This window comes from Mirounga angustirostris, unplaced genomic scaffold, assembly GCF_029215605.1.
Source record: "Mirounga angustirostris isolate CCGP_5_RB_7025 unplaced genomic scaffold, mMirAng1.0.hap1 SCAF_7, whole genome shotgun sequence".
Lineage (NCBI taxonomy): Eukaryota > Metazoa > Chordata > Mammalia > Carnivora > Phocidae > Mirounga > Mirounga angustirostris.
Window position 1 is genome coordinate 77,043,715 of NW_026991715.1, and position 17,191 is coordinate 77,060,905.

Here is a 17,191-nt window from a genome sequence, read left to right on the forward strand (position 1 = left end):
GGTGGACGGACCGCGAGCTCCCCCGCCGACAGGCGCTTGGGCTCTTGTGAAACAATGCAGCTCGACGGCACCCTCGCCCTCCTCCTCCACAGCTGTCACTTTGTCAGAGGGCAGGGAGACTATTACCACGGTTTTATAAACTAGGATCGTTTTAGCTGAGCACTTACCATATGTGGGGTTGAGCCAGACAAAACTGCTGTTTTGATAGGTCAGAAGGGTCTAGAGGTGGCAATTTCACGGATAAATACCAGGCGTGTTGCTAGACCCGAGGAGGTCTCAGACTTTCCCTCATCCCACGTCCCTGTTGAAACTATCACACGTTGCTCTTCTAATTGTGCAAGCCCAAGTTCTTAGCCTTCTGGTCCTTGGCTGCTGGCACTCAGAACCACACTGTTCCCTGTCTCTACCCCCCAGTAAACCCACCTTAATCTCACCTTATGATCCCAGAGATTAGGGTTTGTTGGATTCTTGCTTCATATCAAGGCCCAGTTCCCGTCACAAAGTTTGCCTCTCTTCCTTGCCCTCCACACCATGGTCTTCCTCACAGTCGCTGATGTATCTGTATGCATGATGAAATGAACAGGGTGTTAGACGACAGGAACACTTTCCTGGCCTGACCCAGTATGCAACTAATTGGGTGCGGGTTAATCCAGACATTCTCACTAAGCAATGTTGCTCCCCAGGCGCTCGCTCTCTTTCATCAGACACTCTCCCTCGTAACATCTGGAGTATTATTTTGTCAGTTGCTCATGTCACGTGGTAAAATTCCTATAAAATCTCTTCTTGCCTCATCCCTTTCACTGTTGGCATCCCCTTGCAAAAGGAAAGCACCACCAACAAAATGCAAGCACCATGAGGAAGTGAGTTCTAGGGTAGGTAAATTTCTCTTGTATCTATGTAAATGTTTGGTACCAAGGAGAAAGGATACAATTTGTACCTCACCTAAGTGCAAGGAAAAGTCAATGAACTTTAAATACCACAGCAATTTGGATCCAGATTGTGCTAGTTTTAGACGTCCAGGTCATTTCTGCCTTTTGCCAAGTCCCATTGATTAGGCTCACTGCCAGAGGCCCCGACTGGCAGGAAAAAAGGATTTCGTTTTGTGAAATTCTATTTCTTAGTGAACTGAGCCATCATCCGATCGCAGGATGGAGTTGTGGGTTCGTCTATAGGTGGCAACCCTCCTCTCGTTTTCTGGTGTGTGACAGAATCATCTTGGCAAGTCTGGGAAGATCACAAAGGCATCCTGCTGCTTACTTGATAAAGATGCAACACCAGAGAATTGAAACCTAAACCGGTTAACCTTTTATAAAAACTGGACTGGAGCCTACCTGCCATCGGCTCTGAACTGAGGCTGTTTCTGTTCACCTATGGAACCGTGTGCCAGGTTCAGAAGCTAGAGTTAGCTAGTAACTTCGTTATGTAATTGAGTAGAACAAAGGAGGAAAAATAGAGTACTTATAACCACTATTCTTGTGTAAACAGTATAAAAGTGAAGTAAAAGCAGTAGAAATTTCTACAGTATCTGGCTTTAGAGTGTATATGGTTAATAGAACCTTTGTCCTTTTCAGGGAAAGCAAAACCACCACCTCGACTAATAGTTGGGGGAAGACACTAGGCTGTGTGGCCGCATCATAGAGGTGGGAAGGCCACTTAAAAGCGTTCTGTATCATTAGTATGTGTACCAGTGTATTTGGCTATTGTCCCTTTACAATCAGTGTCCCTGTACCACATTTACAGTCCCCACAGATAACCGTCAAATACAGATGCTTCTCTAGAGAAGGACCAGGTGGTTTTTCCGTTTCTTTTCTAGGACTTGTAGAGAAAATACTACTTGTACATTTTGGTTCTTTAAATCCTCCTTAGCCCACAGAGTTTCGGGTTATACCAACATGTGGATAGGCTGTAGCTATTCAGAGGTCTCCTGGGGGAGCTTTAAACTTAGGGGAAAACACTGGTTTTCACAGATGCTCCACATGGCTGTCTTTAAAAGACTCAGAACATTTTTTTTTTTTTTTGTCCTTTTCTTCTCTTTGTTATGCTTGGAAATTCCCAGTGTGTCGAGTCTTTGCAAAGAAACCTTTAGATGTGGTTCATAGGTATATGAATAAGTATCTGTGTAAAACAGTGAGTGTGCGGTGTGTAAATACTTTAAATTATTATGCTAGAAAAATAAAGTTACATACCATGCTGTGGAATGTTTGTTCTGTGATTATAGTGACACCTGCTGGAAGAACTGCAGAAGACAGGAGCCGAAGAAAGCGAGCGAGGGTGTGTTTGTGCCAAATCCTTGGCGATTACTAACAACACATTGTACAACCTGCCCATAAACTCACTGATTTTCTAAACTACATCTTTCTTGTAGTTTTTCATTTTTAAGTTTAAAGCAATTTCAAATAAGTCAGTGGCTGTGAAACTGGTCCACTGGTATCATCCCAAAGGTCTGTCTGCAGTAATAGTTTTGGTGACTTGCAGACATGGGAACAGCACTGTGGTTCTTTTAAGATAGCGTGGACTGCAACAACTTCCTTCTGGTGGGAAAGACTTGGGGGCACGATTTTTTTTTTTTTTTTTGGCTTTGGGAACTTGTAAATCTCCTTTTCTTGGGTGTTCTAAAAAGAGACATCACAAGATCTCAACTTGTTCTTTGTGCAAGAAACATGCCGAAGGGTAGCAAAACTTGAAAAAGAATTAAACCCAAACTTAAGTCAAATACTAAATGGGACAAATTACAACTGGAGGAAACCTATATAATCATTTCTTAAATAGAAGGTTTAATCCGTACTCTTAGTGTTCATCTGTAGTTCAGAATTAAAAATAAAAGTCATCTGAAACACACAAAATTGGATGACAGTGATAAAGCCACTGACTACCTAATGCATAAGCTGGTAGTAAATGAATACTAAGAAATAATCCACATCAAAATGAAGTCTATGCTTAGAAGTCAAAATTTCTCTTTCAGTGTACTCTTTATGTCCAGAACCCCAGCTTTTCAGAGATTAAAATTTAAGTGACTGCCCAAAAACCTAACAGAGGTCTTTATGGTCTTTTTTTTTTTTTTAAGATTTTATTTATTTGACAGAGAGAGACACAGCGAGAGAGGGAACACAAGCAGGGGGAGTTGGAGAGGGAGAAGCAGACTCCCTGCCGAGCAGGGAGCCTGATACGGGGCTCGATCCCAGGACCCTGGGATCATGACCTGAGCCGAAGGCAGACGCTCAACGACTGAGCCACCCAGGCGGCCCAAGGTCTTTATTGTCTTAAACAGCAAATGGAGACTTTAACAAACCCTAAGAATCCTGTTATCTGATTATTTTTCTTTTCTTTTTTTTTTTGGTAGCCACAACATTTAGCATTCTACTGCCTGAAGGCAGTCGGACTAATGCAGTCTTGGATTGCAGCAGTCCTTTCTCAGAAAAGATACTTTGTTTATGGGAACAGCAGGAAAAAACTCTAGCAAGGTCTTTGCATGTGTACCAAGGAGTATCTCCACCAAGGAGCATCTCCCTGCATCAGAGAATGTAATAAGACAGGAGAGGGGAAAGGAAAGGGGAATGGGGAAAGGGAAGGGGAATAGGGAAAGGAAAGGGGAATGGGGAAAGGAAAGGAAAGGGAGGGGAGAGGAGGGGGAGGGGAGATAAAAGGAAAGAAAGAGGGAGTGAGGGAGGGAGAGAGAAAGGGAAAAGGGGAGCAAAGGGAGAGGAGAAAAGAGGAAAGGAAGGAAGGAAGGAAAAGAAAGAAAAGAAAAAGCGAGCAGTTCATGGTTCCTTATCTGACTGCCTAGCTCACCATATTGTTTCTCCTTTCATTCATTTTGTCTTCCAAATGGAAAAGGCATATTCACAACATTATTATTTAAACTGTATTTTCCTCTAAACTTACTACTCTCTACCTCCACCAAGTAAACAAGATGTGTAACACTATCAACTAAATAATAGGATATATAGCCTTCTGTACCCAAAATATGAAGCATAGGCTTGGAGTGCAGAAGTGTTTGTGTTTCTTATGAGTAACATGTAGATGTATAAGGAGAGTGGGGCATCTACAGCCCAGGAGGAGGATACGCTAACAGATCCTACACAGGTGGAATGTTCACCCTTCCCAGGTTACGATGATGTTCGAACCAAGTGAACAAACCAGTCTGGTCAGCTAACGTATATTAAAGTATGTCCATCAAACTCCAGCAATAAGAAAACGGAGCCAAGTTTTCTAATTGAGAGTTCTTCATGTAGGACAGTTCAATGACCCCCCAACTTTTTTTAAATTATAATAATGAAAACTCCCAACTCCAGGAAAAAAAAAAAAGGCACTCTGCTACCAGATGGAATACATAAGACCAAACCATACACAAATTAACCAAGTAGGAACTGCACTTGGCATAAATGACATTAAAAAAAAAAATGATCATCTCAATCACTAATATAGCAGCAGCACCTAAATATATGAAACAAATACTAACAGACATAAATGGAAAATTGACAGTAATACAGTAACAGTAGGGGACTTTAATAAACCCTACTTACATAAATGGATAAATCACCCAGACAGAAAATCAGTAAGGAAACATTGGCCTTAAATGACTCATTAGACCAAACTGACTTAATAGATACATATAGAACATTCCATCCCAAACTGCAAAATAGACCTATTTTTCAAGTGCACATGGAATACTCTCCAGTACAGATTACATGGTAGGCCACAAAAGAATACATTCAAGAAGACTGAACTCCTATTAAGCGTCTTTTCTGACCACAACATTATGAAAGCAGAAATTAATTACAAGATAAACACAAAACAAAACAAAAAAAACACAAACACATGTAGACTCAATACATAAGTGAACAACTACTGTGTCAGTGAAGAAATCAAAGAGGAAATCAAAAAATATCTTGAGACTAATGGAAATGTAAACACAACTTATCAAAATCTATGTAATGCAGTAAAAGCAGTTCTAAGTTCATAGTGATACAGGCCTTACCTCAAGAATAAAGAAAAATCTCGAATTATCTACTTTATACCTAAAGGAACTAGGAAAAGAAAGGTAAAGCTCATAGTTAGTAAAAGGAAATCATAAAGATCAGAATAAAAATAAAGATTTAAAAAAATGAAAATATCAATGAAACTAAAAGCTCGTTCGTTGAGAAGATAAACAAAATTGATAAACCTCTAGCCAGACTCATCAAGAAAAAATGAGAGGTACCTGGGTGGCTTAGTAACACGTTAAGCGTCTGCCTTCGGCTCAGGTCATGATCCCAGGGTCCTGAGATCAAGCCCCACATCGGGCTCCCTGCTCGGCGGGAAGCCTGCTTCTTCTCCCACTCCCCCTGCTTGTGTTCCCTCTCCCGCTGTGTCTCTCTCTGTCAAATAAATAAAATTAAAAAAAAAAATTAAAAAGAGGGCCCCCCCCCAAAAAAAAATGAAAGAACTTACAACCAATATAAAGGATCATGAGTGGTTACTACAATTATTGCCAACAAGTTGGAAAATTTAGGAAAAAAATCATTAATTTCTATGAACACACAACCTTCCAAGAATGAATCACAAAAAATAGAAAACCTGAATAGACCCATACAAGAAACAAAATTAAGTCACTACTTTTAAAGCTCCTAACAAATAACATTTTAGGACCAGACAGCTTCACAGGTGAATTCTATGAAATATTAAGGTGTTAGTACCTATCCTTCTTGAATTATTCCAAAAAATTGAGTAGGAAGAAATGCTCCTAAATTCATTTTACAAGGCCAGCATTATCCTGATACCAAAACAAGGCAAAGACACCACAAAATAGGAAACTATACACCAATAATCCTGATGAACACAGATGCAAAAATCCTCAACAAAATATTACCAAATTCAACAATACATTAAAAGAATCATACACCATGATCAAGTGGGATTTATCTCAGAGATGCAAGGATGGTTCAACATCTGCAAATCAATCAACATGATACTCCACAATAACAAAAAGGATAAAAGTTCTATGATCATCTCAATAGATGCAGAAAAAGCATTTGAAAGTTCAACATTCATTTGTGATAAAAACTCTCAAGTGGGTATAAAAGTAATGTACCTCAACATAATAAAGTCCATTTATGACAAACCCAAAGATAAGATCATACTAAATAATGAAAAGCTGAAAGCTTTTCCTCTAACATCAGGAGCAAGACAAGGATACTCACTCTTGCCACCTCTATTCAGTGTAGTACTGAAAATCCTAGCTGTAGTATTTAACCAAAAAAAAGAAAAAAGAAAGAAAAAAAAGGCATCCAAATCGCCAAGGAAAAAAAAAAGTACTCCTATTCTCAGAAGACACAATCAAATATACAGGAAACACTAAAGACCCCATCAAAAAAAACAAACAAAAAAACTACTAGAATAAATGAATTCAGGAAAGTCACAGGACAAAAAAATGGATGAACAGAAATTGGTTGCATTTCCATACACTAATAACAAGCTATCAGAAAAAAAAAATTAAGAAAGCAATCCATTTACAATTGCACCAAATAAAACACATAGGAATAAACTTAACCAAGGAGGTGAAAGACCTGTAATCTGAAAACTATAAAACAACAATGAAAGAAATTGAAGATGACACACGTATAAAAAACATTCCATGCTCATGAATTGAATATGTGCCTTCGGCTCAGGTCATGATCCCAGAGTCCTAGGATTGAATCCCCCATCAGGCTCCCTGCTCAGTGGGGAGTCTGTTTCTCCCTCTGCCCCTCCTCCCACTCATTCTCTCTCTCTTTCTCTCTCTCTGTCAAATAAATAAAATCTTAAAAAACAAACAATCTACAGATTCAATGCAATCACTATTAAATACCAACAGCATTTTTCACAGAATTAGAACACATAATCCTGAAATTTTTATGGAACCACAAAAGACCTTGAATAGCCAAAGCAATCTTGACTTTGCTGGAGGTCTCACAATCCCTGATTTCAAGTTACCCTGCAAAGCTACAGTAATCAAAACTTTATGGCACTGTCACAAAAATAGATACATAGATCAATGGAACAGAATACAAAACCCAGAGAGAAATTCACTTACATGGTCAATTAATCTATGGCAAAGGATGCAGGAATATCCAATGGGAGAAAGACAGGCTCTTCAACAAATGGTGCCAGGAAAACTGGGACAGCTATGTGCAGAAGGATGAAACTGGACCACTTTCTTACACCAAGCACAAAAATAAGTTCAAAATGGATTAAAGACCTAAATGTGAGACTAGAAACTATAAAACTCCTACAAGAAAACGTACAAAGTAATTTCTTCGACACTGACCCTAACATTTTTCTAGATACGTCTCCTCAGGTAAGGGAAACAAAAGCAAAAATAAACTATTGGGACTATGCCAAAATGAAATGCTTTTGCACAGCAATGCAAATGATCAACAAAATGAAAAGGCAACCTACAGAATGGGAGAAGATATTTGCAAATGATATATTCGATAAGGGATTAAAATCCAAAATACATAAAAAGCTTACACAGCTTAACACACACAAAAAACAATCCAATTAAAAAACAGCAAATCTTGGGTGCCTGGGTGGCTCAGTCGGTTAAGCATTTGCCTTCGGCTCAGGTCATGATCCCAGGGTCCTGGGATGAAATAAGTGAGATAGAGAAAGACAAATACCGTAAGATTTCTCTTCTATATGGAATCTAAAAAGCAAAACAAAGACAGACTTACAGACATAGGCAACAAATTGTGGGTTACCAGAGAGGGGAGGGGGCTGGGGTCAGGCAAAATAGGTGAGGGAGATTGAGAAGCACAACTTCATTGACTGGGTTGCACTTAGAAGGTTTGGAGACAGGGCCTGTGATGCTTGCATCATGACCTTAGCTCTTGTCTGTAGATCCTTTCCAGACTAGGCCAGTTATAGCATACTTAACTTTTCAGAATGGCTTATAGTAGAGAATGACAAAAGGCAAGAGGCTCACCATGGCCACTGAGCAAGTCCTCCCATTCTCTGATCTTAGAATTTTTTCAAATATATCAAGTGAGAGGAGAGGAGTTGTGAGAAACTGCACACAGACTCAATAAGAAAGCAACATGGACAAAGGTTAATGAAAAGATGTTGAAAAGGACTACAAAATAATAGCATTGAGAAGGAGAAAGTGTCAAAAAAGTAAACAGTGTAGGAGGGAGGACTGAAAAAATTGTATACCGCTTAAAAAAAAAAAAAAAAAAAGACCTGGAATGGAGATACAAAAATGCAGGGAATGCCAGAGATATTTATGAAGAAAAGCAGTGGCATGGAAAAATCAGATATCCTCTGTATTTGTCAGGGTTCTTCCTGAAATAGAACCAATGGAATATATATATAACCACATGTACATATATAAATATAGACAGTGATGTGCTGCATATATGGCCGTGTGTGTGTGTATACATACATTACATAGATGCAAATATCTACAGTTGACCCTTAAACAACACAAGTTTGAACTGCATGGGTCCATTTAGGATTTTCTTAACATTTTCTCTCACTTAAGAATACAGGATATAGGGGTGCCTGGGTGGCTCAGTTGGTTAAGTGTCTGCCTTCGGCTCAGGTCATGATCTTTCAGTCAACAGTAGGCTATTAGTAGTTAACTTTTAGGGGCAAAGTTATATGAGGATTTTTCACTGTATTGGGAGTTGGGACCCCCAGGCCCTGTGTTGTTCAAATGTCAGGTGTGGGGGGACAGGGAATTTGTTATAGAAATTGGCTCATGCAGTTATGGAGGTTGAAAGGTCCCACCATCTGCCATCTGCACACTAGAATACTGGGAAAGCCAGTGGGAGAATTTAGTCTGAGTCCAAAGGCCTGAGAACCAGGGCACAGCTGGTGTAAATCCCAGACTTTGAAGGTCCAAGAACCAGCAGCTCCAATATCCAAGGGCAGGAGAAGATGGACGTCCCAGTGCATGAAGAGAGAGAATTCACCCTCCCTCCATCTTTCTGTTTTTTTCAGGTCCCAGTGGATTAAATGATGCCTACCCACATTGGTGAGGATGGATCTCTTTACTCGTTCTACTGAAATCAAATGCTAATTTCTTCTAGATACACTCACGCAGACATGTCCAGAAATAATGTTGTACAACTCTCCGGACATCCTTTAGTCCACTTAAGTTGACATATGAAATTAAACATCACATCCTCCTTTTATATATTTGCTTTTAAAATTTATTATACATTGCCTCAGGCATTGGAAAGAGTAATAACTGATCAAGACTCTATGATTTCCTCAACAAAATTCAATTTGAGCTACCGCAAGCACAAAGGGAGGAGTGGGAGAGTTCTTCTAAGGTTTCAGAGGTAGCTTACAAAATCCCAAGGGCAGGGTGGAGTCAGGCCCACAAGGCTGAAAAATGCCTGGAAAGGCATTAGGGTCTCATCTCTGCTTTTGATTCTACAAGTACTTTTTTCTCTCTCACTCTGCAGGCTGCTTTCTCTACTTCACAGGAACCCTTAGTGGAACATGGCCACCTCACTAAGTTGTAGTTCCAGCTACCCACAGAGAGTTTAAATCCCTAGGAGAAATCTCTCTGGCCCAGCTTAGGACAGATAGGGAAACAGAACACAAAATGGGCAGGGAGCCTCTCCTTCACTTCATCACAGACTTCCATGAAGTTTTGGGATTTTAAAGCTCTAGGACATTGGTGCCCACTTTTTTCAGGCTCTGGGAGGGAGGGAGGTAAGGAAAGGAAGGAAAAGAAGCAAAGGAAGGAAAAAAGGGAGGGAGGAAAACAAGCTAAAATTCAACTTAGTGATGCCACAAGAGTAGGACTAGGACTGAAATTAGAACAAAGAAGGAAGGAGTGAAGAATAAGGTGACAGGTGTAACCATTATCATCATAAAGACTCCAAGCTCATGGTAACCACTTTTTCTGACACTTACCTATTAGGAATACCAAGATGGAGGCTGTGTGAAAGAGATGAAGTTAATACTAGAAATGGGCTGATCTTACACCCAACAGAGGGGAAGCAAAGGGATTTGTTGATCATCTATTATGTCAGTGCAAGCAACTTGCAAACTCCATGTGGTTTGAGGAAAATGAACAGAGGTTGACTAATTAGAGTGTGATCACCAAGCAGTGAGAGGTGAAGCTTACATTAGCATCTAGGTTCACTGAGATTCTAAAGTCCATGCTTGCCATGTGAAACCATGCTCCAGTCCAATCGTGTTTTACTGTTGCTATATGATTTACATTAAATTATAGCACCTACTTGAATGAAAACGTTAAGAAAGTCTAGATAAGTAGCCTATTAAAATCATTCTTTTATGAATAAATATTACAAACTATTTTGTTTGCATCTAAAATATTTGAGGATGTTGTCATAAGAAGGTAAATCACATATCTATAATCTTACTTAAATACTTTGGTCAGTTACTATAAAAATGAACTTCACCATCCCTGTTTGAATCAACAGGGTCAAAATTTAAAAATATTTAGGCTGTTTTCTGTGTAAATACTGATATAAACACATGTATGTGTATAACATCAATAAAATCTTATTAAAGGGGTGCCTAGGTAGCTCAGTCGGTTGAGCGTCTGCCTTCAGCTCATGTCATGATCCCAGGGTCCTGGAATAGAGTCCTGCGTTGGGATCCCTGCTCAGCAGGGAGTCTGTTTGTCCCTCTCCCTCTGCCCCTCCCCCACTCTCTCTCTCGCTCTCAAATAAGTAAAATCATTACAAAAAATAAATAAAATCTTACATAAATATCAACATTACTAACCACCTCACAAAAACATGCTGAACCTTGTCAACTCATCATAACCACATTCTTTGGCAATCATGGGATAGGACTATAAGTTCACTTTATAAAGTAACTCCCTGCAATTGAAGAGGGATCTTAATGAGTAGAAGAATTGGATGGAGTGTAATGTTAAAGGGAAGAGTTACTCAGTCAACAAACATTTCTTGAGTACCTACTAACTACAAAATACTGTTGAATGCTAGAGATCCGAAGCTAAATAGCCTATTTCCTTACCTAGAGAAACTTAAAGTCGAGCAATGAGGAATATTATGTTCAACCCTCAGTGCTCAACTTTAAAAGGGAAATGTTTTTAAATGGGCTAACACAGTTTTCAAAAAGCAACGTTTCATTTCTAGACTGCCTATTCACAGTTTCAATAATGTAAAGTACTTTCTGTCATGGTTCTATGGATTAGCTAGACTCAGCTGGGTGGTTCTTCTTTGAGCTCTCTCATGCAGTGGTGGTTAGGGGTCACCTGGGAATACAGTAAACTAAATGCTCACTTGGGGGGACCTGCGTGGCTCAGTTTGTTACGCGTCTGCCTTTTGCTCAGGTCATGATCCCAGGGTCTTGGGATCCAGTCCCGCATCAGGCTCCCTGCTCAGCGGGGAGCTAGCTTCTCCTTCTCCCTCTGCTGCTCCCCCTGCTTGTACTCTCTCACTTCTGTCAAATAAATAAATAAAATCTAAAAAAAAAAAAAAAGTGAGCAGAGTACAAAACAGGTTCCTAATGCCCAGCGAAGATCAATCAAATGGAGTTAAGGTCTAATACCAGAAACCAGCAGAGCATCACTTACTTCCACTACATTCCGTATATCAGAGCCATCACAGGGCTTATCCAAATATAAGGAAATGGAGAAATAAACCATCTCTTGATGAGGGAGTATCAAAATCATATGTAGACGATCATGTAGGATTAGACTTATCTTTAGATATCTTTGGAAAACACCATCTGACAGATATAAAAGCATTGGTTTGACCAATATTTTATTTCAAATTATTTTCACTTACTTTTAAAACTTTAAATGCAGTAAATTATCATCTATCTAGCTTAAGTTATCCTATCTACACTTTCCTAAGGGAAAGAAAAAAATGCCTCATTTGGGGCAAGAACTCCCTTCAAATAGTAAGATAAGTACTAGTTCATGTCTAACATGTACATCACACACACCCACACCCCACATAGAACAGACACAAGTCTTCAATATGCAAGGCAAGATCATAAATCCAAACACAACTTTCATTGATTATAAATCTACGTGCTTATAATTCAATTCCAACTGAAATTAATCTACTGAAATCATTTAGATGAGACTGTTAAGTGTTTCAGACTGTATAATCATGTCTTCTTGGAATTTACAACCTATGTCAAGGGGCAGAAAAATATTATCTCTTCTTCTTGATGAGTCTTTTTTTTTTTTTTTTTAAAGATTTTATTTATTTATTTGACAGAAAGAGAGCACAAGTAGGCAGAGCGGCAGGCAGAGGGAGAGGGAGAAGCAGGCTTCCCGCTAAGCAGGGAGCCCGATGCGGGGCTCGATCCCAGGACCCTGGGATCATGACCTGAGCTGAAGGCAGACGCTTAACGACTGAGCCACCCAGGCGCCCCTTCTTGATGAGTCTTAACAACAGTTGGTGTGTCCCTTATTATACTGTTAGTTTTTTGGCTTTTTTTTTTTCCCCAAATGGCTACCAAAACAAGTTGCACAAAATACAGAATTGAGTGGACTTTTAACCTGTTAATTTAGAAACAGTTTCAAGCATCTCTTGTTCATCAATAGAGACGAGATTACTGTAAAAATCTCAACATTTTTCTATAGTGCTCTGTATAAAATAGAAATGTGAATCATTTTTACAGTAACTAACACAAATTAACTTTGGTGAAACTGTTCTCAACTCTTCATTTCTTAATAGGGTCATTAGGTAGACTTGGGAAACCCCAAAATATTCTCCTGATGCTTAAAAATTTCTAGGTTTCTATATATTTTAGTCTTCTTACAAAGACAATTTACCTAAGTGGGGACTTAGAAAATCCCAGATGGTAAATATATGGGTTCTTCCAGGGCCAGAAGAGAGAAAAGCATATTAGAAGATTGCAGTTTTTCCTGAGAAGGACTTCCTCTTGCCTCACTTTTTGGTGCAATGGAGAGAAGTCCATACATCTCCTATTCTCCATGAGCAAAGATTCAGTCTTCTTTCCTAGCTCCCATCTCCAGTGTAAGCCTTGTTGCCATTTATCAGTATAGAGAGTCCTGAAGGCTCCCAAGCTCTCTGAATGATGAGGTTAGGAAGAAAGTAGCAGGAGGCTGGTTCACTGAAGGGCACTTTGAATCGATTATTAACATGTGTTGGGTATGCAGGTCAATGAATGCTGGGAGTGGGCTCAGGTGGCTCACTGAAGAAGGTTACTTCCTTGGGCTACCTTTGACCTCAATCTAAGCAATTTATTTATAGTTGGGATAATGTAGTGATAACATGACCTTAAAGTAAATTGAACAAGCCCATTAATAATGCAATGATCACCCATTATGAAGCCCATTTTTTTACAGGAAAGATGCATTTAGGTCTTGGGTAGAACTTGATAGGGACCAAGATGGTAGAAGCGTGGGAAGAAATTGCAGAAACAAAGATAAAGGGTTTGTTTTCTGAGGACTAAATGTGTCAGTGTTCCCAACACTCCAGTTCATTAATCAAGTTGGCAGGAGCATCAACAAGCTTAATTGGTAGCAAATTATTAAAATGGGAAAAATAAGATATCCAAATAGGTGGGAAATGTGGTCTAAATTTTATAAGATTTTAATAGACTCTTAATGGATTCTTTTCTGACTGTGCCAATAATATGTTAGTAACACTTCTTTGGCCAGAAAAAAAAAAATCTCAAGGATTTACTTCTTCATTACAGACTATATATCCCTATTCTCTTGAGAATCTTACTCCACTTAAGTTTACTGAACTACACTGATGCAATATAAAATTAAGCTGATTTCAGTTACTCTTGTTCATGATGCTAAAATTGAATTCCTTAAGGTCATACTTTGTTCTATTGTCTACACATTTTGTTGTGCCATTCTCAAAAATCTCTAGGTAACTAAAAATGATAAGGGTAAACAATGAAATCGCTAAGTGAAAATCAGATGTAATATACCAAAAATTCAGAGAATCAAGGAGTGTTCTTTTAACTCTACCCATAAAATATGAAAATGATAGAGAGAGGCAATGTCTAACCCCAAACACTTGCTCTAAGGACAGGCAAGCAATGTTTCAATTGGGTACAGATGGGTATCTAGAACATTCAATCTCTAAGCCCTGAGCCTTTAACACCTCTGCCTCCCACACTGGATGACTCAGTGCTACAGTCTGGTTTATCTAGTCCTCACTTACGTGGGGACTTTTTTTTTTTTTTAAGATTTTATTTATTTATTTGAGAGAGAGAGAATGAGAGAGAGAGCGCATGAGGAGGGGAGGGTCAGAGGGAGAAGCAGACTCCCCGCCGAGCAGGGAGCCCGATGTGGGACTCGATCCCGGGACTCCAGGATCATGACCTGAGCCGAAGGCAGTTGCTTAACCAACTGAGCCACCCAGGCGCCCTACCTGGAACTCTTGATTAACTAATCTATTATGTATGTCTTACAAGAGGACTTTCCCAGAAATACTTCTGCAATCTCCTGCTCTTGAAATATTTTACAAGAAAGCTCTCCCTCTGACAGCTTACTCAGCATAATACTGTATTCTGTGTAGCTTAATATTACATTTGTCGGAGCATCGGTTATCTGGAAAACTTGGCTATCCAGAACACAACCATGAGTAAATAGGAAGATAAAAGGTCAGGTGAGCCACAAAAGGAATCTAACAGAATATGTGCACAAAATCTTACGCCTTTTACCCACAGGAAAATTTCTTGGCCATCACTCAGGGCTTAGTTCTATTTTAGACACAATTCTTACATGTTTATCAGCCAACTTCTTATTCACCATCAGAAGGAAAATAACAGATATACAGAGGGAAAAGAGAAGTCTAAGAGAAGCAGACAGTAGAAATCACCAAAAATAAACATGACAACCATTTTGGATGCAGAAGTGCGAACATTAAAACATCCATCAGAGTAAAAGCCACATCACTGTGAAGTAGAGTGCAGAGAGTGTGGGCACAGACAGGCTTCTGCCTCTTGACCTACCCTGAGGCCATCGGGGATGTTCATGACAGTGGAACCGAGTCCTCGAGAGTAGGTGAAATTACATTTTGAGTTCACCAAATAAGAAGGCAAAATGTGCACTGCCCATTATGTAATGTTTTCCAATAAAAATAGCTGAAATAAAGGATTTTGTTCATTCCTTTATTAAATGGATTTTGAGTGTTTATCATGTGCCAAGCTCCACTCCTACCCCCTGCCTTTTGTTTTTAATTTTAGATAACTGAGCGTTGGAAGATCAGCTATGATCCTCAGGATATTCTCCAAGTTAATCCTAGACTAAGCCAGGACATAAAGATAGTATGTCACTGAGCCAGCCCACAGCTTTCTCCCTTCTGCAGGTCTGCCGCAGCCCCAGGCTGCTCTCCATGGACTGTTTATGATGTGACAGAAAAGGATGATGAGACACAGCCCAATAAAACCTACTGCTTCAGTAACTGTGAGAAACTTAGTGGCAATGATAGATATTAGGACCTGGGGATGTACTTTTCTCTCTGCTCTTAATATAAGAAACAGTATTATCTCTTGTTTTTAAGTTATGGGCTCTATGAATCATATAGCTGATTGCCTTTCCTATTTTGTCTTTGTCTTGTACCACAAAGCTCAAAGCTAACTAATGATTCCACTACTTTTAAAAATTTTCTTTAAGTAATTTCTACATCCAACGTGGGGCTTGAACTCGTGACCCTGAGATCAAGGGTTGCATGCTCCTCAGACTGAGCAAGCCAGGTGCCCCTCCACGTCTTAGTAATAGTAAGGGATTTCATGGGCATATTTTTGTGTACTGGATTTTGTTTCCAAACCCTTTGTTTTCTAGGTGCCTCATCCTCACTTATTTTATGTCTTTTTGCTATGTTGTTTTGTTTTTAAAAACTTGTATGGAATTTACCACATGCTAGACGCTGTTCTAAGAACTTTACAAATATTAACTCAGTTATTTCTCATAACTATGCTATGCAGTAGGTACTATTATATCCACTTAGAGGTGATCAAAAATTGAGGCACTGAAAGATTAGTTATCATATAGATCTTTTAGTCTACATAAAATATTTTTGGAAAACAAGAAAATATATAGCAATCCTTAAACAATTAATAAAGTTAACTGGAAAATACACTTACAGATACATATCTTTATTTCCCAGCAGGGTCAAATATACCAGAGATATAGATACAATGCTTAAATTCAGATGATTTTAAAGTGCCTATTGGATTCTTGAGGCCCTTAAAATACACCCTGATCTAATCAAAGACCTTGGGGTGGGAAATCAGTGATTTGATGATTCAGAGAATACTTCCTCCTGGCCTTCCAATGGATGTGCTTCCCACTTCTTTATTAGGAATCTACAGTGCCTGGGCCCCTGGGTGGCTCAGTCAGTTAAAGTTAAGCATCTGCCTTGGGCTAAAGTCAAGATCCCAGAGTCCCAGGATAGCATCCTGCATCAGGCTCCCCACTGAGCAGGGAGTCTATTTCTACCTCTGCCCCTTCCCCCTCTCATGTGCTCTCTCTCTCTCTGAAAAGAAAGAAAAGAAAGAAAAGAAAGAAAAGAAAGAAAAGAAGAAAAGAAAAGAAGAAAAGAAGAAAAGAAGAAAAGAAAAAGAAAAGAGAAGAAAGAAAAGAGAAGAAAAGAAAAAAGAAAAGAAAAAAACAGAAAGGAAAAGGAAAAGAAAAAGAAATTTATGGTGCCTATACATGCCCTAGTGAATGGCCTCAGTCACTCACAGCTTAACAGTGCTCTTCATGCCTGAGAATAAGTATTCCAAGTCTTCAGAAGTTCTGAGAATCCAGGAACAGAATTTCTGTGAGTATTTTAAGGATTCTTTTTGAGGTTTTTAGTGCAGCATACTGTGAATACTTCCTTGAATTATTAAAAATCATGGGACATCTGGGTTAATTAGCAGAGAAATCTGAATGAGTCTTTTACACCCAAAGCACTTCTTCTCCTGGGTTAATATTATGCCCTTGAGTTTAACTCTGGACAATTCAGCAGAGGCATTATTGGCTCTGACAAGACTAATCCCACTATGAGAACAAAATGGCAAAGAAGATATTTTCTGACTCCTTATTCCCTTTAAAATCAGCCCAGGAATGAGTACAAAGAGAAAGTCAATTTTTGATGATACTAAAATAAATTCACATTCCCTAAACCATGTTTAAATCAGAAGTGAATAGTGGAATGATCATGCATTTACCAGATAAAGAAACATCCAATGCAGGTGAAGGTAGATACAGTAGAAAGCAAGTCAATTTGCCAGGAAG

The 17,191-nt window shown here is 39.1% G+C and overlaps 1 long non-coding RNA gene across 2 annotated transcripts in view; it reads right to left on the bottom strand.

The window, feature by feature from the left end:
* Positions 1-17,191, bottom strand: part of LOC135365404 (uncharacterized) — a 50,513-nt gene that overhangs the window by 13,200 nt on the left and 20,122 nt on the right. The window contains exons 1-2 of one of the 2 annotated variants that reach the window (XR_010413171.1): positions 5,201-6,694; positions 435-559 (exon numbers count right to left, since the gene is read on the bottom strand). This is a non-coding gene — a long non-coding RNA (uncharacterized LOC135365404). Of the gene's footprint in view, positions 1-434; positions 560-5,200; positions 6,695-17,191 lie in introns of those variants that run through there. The other variant, XR_010413172.1, reaches the window with a different exon arrangement.